Source organism: Rhagoletis zephyria, unplaced genomic scaffold, assembly GCF_001687245.7.
Source record: "Rhagoletis zephyria isolate East Lansing unplaced genomic scaffold, Rhagoletis_zephyria_1.1 Rzeph_scaffold_00549, whole genome shotgun sequence".
NCBI lineage: Eukaryota > Metazoa > Arthropoda > Insecta > Diptera > Tephritidae > Rhagoletis > Rhagoletis zephyria.
In genome coordinates this window covers 161,674-168,216 of record NW_016157633.1, presented here as the reverse complement: position 1 = coordinate 168,216, position 6,543 = coordinate 161,674, and positions in this window count along the sequence as shown.

The window sequence follows — 6,543 nt, the reverse complement described above, 5'->3', positions numbered from 1 at the left end:
CCAAACCCAGCGCACGCGAAGTTTTACGCCTTCTCACTTTAGCTCGCTCCCAAACGGGTGTTTGGTTGCTACCCAGAGGATACGTGGATATAAATATCCGGACGTTGTGAGCTGCGATTTGAACCGTACGCACAAGAATCGCTTCTGGCCACTCCCAGGTGAATGGCAGTCAAAAGTTTTCCACTTCTGCGCACGGAACCATCCTGTGACTGCCGTCGGCGCAAAAAAAACAAATCCGATTCGATGTTCCCCTTGTCTAGATTCATCGCCGATGTGTCATTACAAATATACATGCTTTCGTAGGCGTCAAGTTTTATTTCGTCGTGTACATGTTTTAATAGCTGCACTTTGTTCGCTGACGCTGGTAAGCAGTGATCGGACTTCTACCACATTGTGGTGATTCTGCCACTTTTTTGAGCATCTACCACATCTACCACACAAGGTCTGAAATCCACCACATATTCGCGTTTTTGAGTAGTTTTATTTTTGCTCGAGATAATTTTCTTAATTTTAAGAGCCAAAGCTGTCCAACACTAAACACTAACAACAGGCAGAATGGGAGAATAAAATAAACCGCCAAATAGTAAATTTTCTCAATATTCAATTTTCCGACAGGAAACGTGGTTTTATTGTCTTAAATTGCAAAATATATGATTTATAAAAAAGAATTAAAAGCGAAAATATTAAAAAACGGCGATTTTTGTGAAAGTAGCAAATTTCGTGCATCTAAAGTTTCTAAAGCGTTGTTTACTTTTACTTGAGAATTGTCAAAATCGGCAAATCCCAAGTAGGGGTTTCTAGAACGTGCCACATTTGTTCGCTACATCGTGATGTGATAAAAAGAAAAGCTGGCAGCACTCCGTAAGGTTGCAGAAATTTTTCAAAATATGTTCGAAAAATATCTTGATACGGAAGGAACTGCTGTACACTGTCAAGAAAAAAAAATTTCCAAAACTCAACGCATTTTAGCAACTTCAATCTTGCACTTTATAATAAAATTAATTTTTTTTAGATTCTAATAAAAATGTTTGCAATTTAGGTGAAACCTTGCAGAATTTTTTTGATTTTTGTACAAAGTTTGGTCCAAAACCTGAGATCTACCACATTTTTTTGAAATCTACCACGTTTTTTTCCAGATTGTACCATACAAATTTTTTTTAAGTCCGATCACTGCTGGTAAGTGCTGATGCTCTAATACATGAGCTGCGAATGCAGATCGTCTCTGGTCATTGTTTTCGACGCATTGTTTGTGTTCGCTGTACCTCTTTTTGATAGAGCGATATAGATAGTAGATGGTGAAACCAAAGCAGGCATTCATAGGCTTATNTTTTGAATTTGAAGCAAATCGGACCATAAATGAAGTTTTTCGGAATAACTCTACTCCTACTCCACCTACTGAAAAATTAAACAAAATGCGCACCTCCCCTTTGAAATACCTTTCGAACAAAAGAAGAATCATTCAAATTGGTTGAGAAACATAGGAGCAGTAGGGGGGAATAGATTTGTATGGGATTTCGTTAGCGTATTAATATATAGATAGTAGATCGGACCATAAATGAAGTTCTTCGGAATAACTCCACTCCTACTCCACCTACTGAAAACACAAACAAAATGTGCACCTCTCCTTTGAAATACCTTTCGAACAAAAAAAAAATCATTCAAATTGGTTGAGAAACATAGGAGCAGTAGGGAGGAATAGATTTGTATTGGATTTCGTTAGCGTATTAATATATAGATATTAAAAATGAACATCTTGTTTTCTAGGCTTAATTTAGGTTTGTGTCTTATAACCCATTGAAGGCTTGCTTGTTTTAGTTTCGCTTGAGAAAGTTTGTTTTCTATAAGCTTTTTCCAGGTAAGTCTTCTATCTAGTGTCATCCCAAGGTACTTGACACTTTGACTTAATCTTTTTGTGGTATAGCCTTGCTGTTTATTTTGAGTGGTGGACAAGTTTCTTTCTTCAGAGTAAATGTTGTCTGAACACACTTGCTCTTCTTAACCCTCTAGTAGGCTGAACCGCCTCCAGACGGTCGTTAACTAAACGCCTTTTTAGTGCACCTATAATAATTTTTTTCTATATTCGTAAGACACGATCATTAGAAAAAAATCTTACCTTTACGGCGGTGTAAACTTTCATGATACAATAATTTTTAGAAGGTAGTTTCACTTCAAAATTTTTGACATAAACCGTGTCTGTGACAAACGAGCAATGTGGCCACTGCTACGATATAGAACTTGGGGATTATCGCTTGTTATGTTAGATATTTTTTAACAGAACATGTAAAGATTTATATGTTTCATAACTGATCACTTAATTTTTAATATAAATATACGTATTTTATACATACATTTTTGCCACTGCTAATCACATGAATAAAAATCATAAAAATGAAAATATGACAGCAATATCTCTTGTTTATAATGGATTAGATCCATCGCACACCACGGACTTTATCGGCCGCCAATTTATAAGTGCTCGCTAGTCTTTCCATTGCACCACAACCTATTGGTCAGAGCGATTAAGCTGGTGTAGTGTGCGCACCTCCATACATCTTCATGTACATATTTCAAGCGAGCCCTATCATTTAAATAGGCGGCCGATAAAGTCTGTGGTGTGCGGTGGCTCTTATAGCTGTGTCTTTACATCTATTCCGTGTGTTGCAATATCCACGAAAGCAGCAGTTAATTTTTTATGAAGAAAATTATTACAAAATATTCGAAAATTTCTCTACTTATATGTTTGGCTTTACTTTCTATTATTTTTCCAACGTCAAAAGCTGGATTTTTTTTTTGAAAACGTTGGTACAACAAAAAATACGAAACACGTTTTCTGTCAGATAGCTAACATGGCGGATAAGAGGAAGAAGTGAAACTACCTTCTAAAAATTATTGTATCATGTAAACTTTAATCCGTTATGTCAATCCGTTTTATTTTAATCGGCAGTTGAATTACAGATTTTGAAAACACAATTAAAATTAATTATTTCTTGCTATTTAGTAATTTCGTAATTAAAGAAATTTTTTCTTTTGAACAATTTTTTGATATAAAAAAATTCGGCGGATTTCGTTGTTAAAAGCACCGTATTTTAATATAAGTTTTATAATTATGTCACCATTCGAAATGGAGAAAATTGCTTTCGAACACAGACCGTCTACAGACCGGCTTGCCGACATATAAAAACCCAGTTTGCATATTTGACCGTCTGCAGCCGGGATTGCCGGTTCGTAGGTCAACATTGTGTAAGAGAAAGCTGAAAATATGTATAAGTATATCGGCGAGCCCGTCTCCAGACGGTCTTGGTTTTTCTCCCCTGTAGGAAAAAGTTACTGTCACAGATCGAAATGGACATAATTTTTGGATTTCTCCTGCTAAATTCACCCATTCCTGAATTTTTCAACTCATAAAAAAATTGGCCTACTAGAGGGTTAACCTTTATCCTCCAGGAACCTAGCCATAGCTCTAACTTTTTTAAATATTCTTGCAGTTTGTAAGAAGCCTCTTTAGGGTCTGAACTATTGCTTAGGATAGCTGTGTCATCAGCAAGCGTTGAATTGTTTAGAGTTTTATCAGTTGGCAAATCACGAGTGTATATTACGTACAATATGGGTCCTAGAACACTGCCTTGAGGGACACCTGCATATATCTAAAGGAATTCTGCCTCAGAAGTTTCTCCCCAGCAGAAAGCTTTCCAGAACTGCGTGCGACTTTGTCAAAGGATTGAGAGATGTTTAAAAACACACCGGTGCATTATTGCTTCCCTTCGAAGACCTTTCTAATACAAGAAACAATTCTATGAACTTGTTCTACAGTTCCATATATATTTTGGAAAATACAGAAATCAAGCTAATCGGCCGATATGAATTTACTACCGTCTGACTTTGCCTGGCTTTGGCACCATAGTTATTTCTGAAAGTTTCCATAAGTCGGGGAAGTGCCCCAACTTAAGCATGTTATTAAAAATATGTAATAAAAAACGTACGGCAGTTAGTGGAAGCTCCATTATCGTTTCACCTACTAATCCTACTGTAACCAGGCGCTTTATTCTTCTGAAGGTCATGAACAATGAAGTTCATTAAATCTTGCTTTCGTTTTAAACCAAAGCGGATTTGTGGTAAGGCTACTGGGGGGTATTGAAATATTGGAAGGAATTGCGCCTTCATTGGGTCTAAAGACTTGTGAAAGTTGACAGGCGAAAGCGTTTGCTTTATTCTCATCATTCTTCACCCAGCTTCCGTTCTGAGTACGTAATGGTGCTTCTCGAAGAACGGGCCTCTTCGCATGCTTCAGTGCTCGCCAATGGGAGTACTCTGTCTGTTTCGAGTCAGATAAGGACTGGAGGATCGACTGCCTACTTCTTTATTTTTCCGCCTGCAACAAAATACGTAATTCCATTGTACACGCAATCAGCTCCTGTTTAAGCTTAGGAGAGCGAATTCTTTGCAATTCTGTTCTTAATTTGCGATTTTTATTACTTATTAAGTTAAGAATGTTTGGGGTGTGCAGGCCAGGGCAGTAAGAACTGCGATGTTTAATAGAAGGACTTCGTGTTGCAATTTCAGCGGCCATAACTATTATATCAGTGAGATTTTCAGCTGCCCTGTCGATATCATTCTTGGTCCGAATAAGAATTTACGGGTCAATGTGCGAACTGACATACTTTTTGTATTTTAACCAGTTTGTGTGCTTATTTGTAAGATTTTTATTTTTTTTGTTTTTCTTCATAGTTAAGAAACATTGGTAATGTTATGAGGCAGAGAGAATGATCTGAAGAGAGATCAAATAATGCTTCTATATTAACTTGGTGTCGCGCAATACCCTTTGTTACACCAAAGTCAATAAGATCGGGTATTTTTTGGCTTTATACGTTGGCTGACCAGTAGACAATACGTCATATCCTCTGTTCTGGATTACTTTATATAGATTTCTACCCTTTGGTGTAATCAATCTAGACCCCCAGAATATATGTTTGACACTGTAGTCTCCTGCTGCAATAAACTTACTGGCAAACTTTACGAAACAGTCAACAAATTGTTTTTCCGTTATGTTAAATATGACGAGGGGGGCACTATACGACAGATACAGTAAGTATTATGAATGAACTCATCACTTTGCGGTTCTAAATCATAGTGCTTTATCCTGTTACGAATGAGAATGGCTGTTCCACCTCGGGCTTTCCCTTGTGGATGCTTATTATCATAGAATTTGTACCCATTAATTTGAAAATTATTAAATTTCGTAAGGAGGATATGAAAGCGCTCTAGGAATATTTGTAGTTCGTTTTTATGCTGGGTTAGCCCGTTCGCATTCCAAAAACAAATTTTGTGATTATTCATGGTTTAGCTAAAATGGCTTGAAGTAATAACTTTTTGATTTTTAATTATTAAATATTATTAAATGAAAAAACTAACTAATAAAAGAATACCTATTTCTCAAACGTACGTGTTTTCGCTTTCAATAAAGAAACACGATGACAAATAAAGTAAATATAAATCTGTTTTCCCTTTTTTTTGTGAAAAACGCAACGTTTTTCGATTCTGCCCTGCATTACTTTGAAACCAAATAAAAGTTAGCTATTGTAGTAGACGACTACGAAATTCCCCATAGGATATACATGTGTATACATTAGGGTGGTCCAAAAAAAATAAAGTCGGAGTTTTAATACCGGCACACCCTAGAATATATCTATATCGAAAAAAATATACCCCTATTTTTTATTTTTAAATCAAAAAATATTTAGGGAGTGCTCAAAGCGCTCAAAGTTTTCCATGTATTTTATATGGAGAAAAAACAATTTTTCGTAGAAATGGTATAAAACTCTTGAAAATCAATATTTTTCGACCGGAAAACTGTGGTTCTCTTCAGGAGACTTCCAGTATTAATATCCAATTGTTTATTTAACCATTTTTTTATGATTAAAGATTTTTTATTGGTCCCCCATTGCATTTTCTAAGGGCTTTGGAGGACCTATAAAATATAGTTACCATGAAAAAATTGTTAAAGAAACAATTGAATATTATTACTGGGAATCTCCTGAAGATAAGTAAAGTTTTCCGATCGAAAAATATTGATTTTGAAGACTTCCACACTATTTCTATTTGTTTTTTCTCCAATACATGGAAAACTTTGAGAGCTTTCAGCACTACCTAAATTATTTTTTATTTCAAAATAAGAAAATATGGGTATATTTTTTTTCGGTATATAACAATCCTAGGGGGTGGCGGCATTAAAAATCCGACCTTATTTTTTTACATACATTTTTGGACCACTTTAATATACATATTTAAAAATTATACAATAAATGAAAAAATTTCGGCGGAAATTCGAAAAAGTGCCCGAAGTGCAGAAAAATCATGATAACATGTAAGAAAGTCTAAGTTCGGGCGGAGCCGAACATTAAATACCCGGCGCAAGTATTAAATATATGTTTTTTCACCCTTCCGAAACCTTCCGCTAGATGGTAAGCCGAGGTGTATCAATTTTGAGTAAATTAGCGTCCTTCAATTTCGAAATATTGAAGTTTCAAGCATTTCTTAAATTTACCG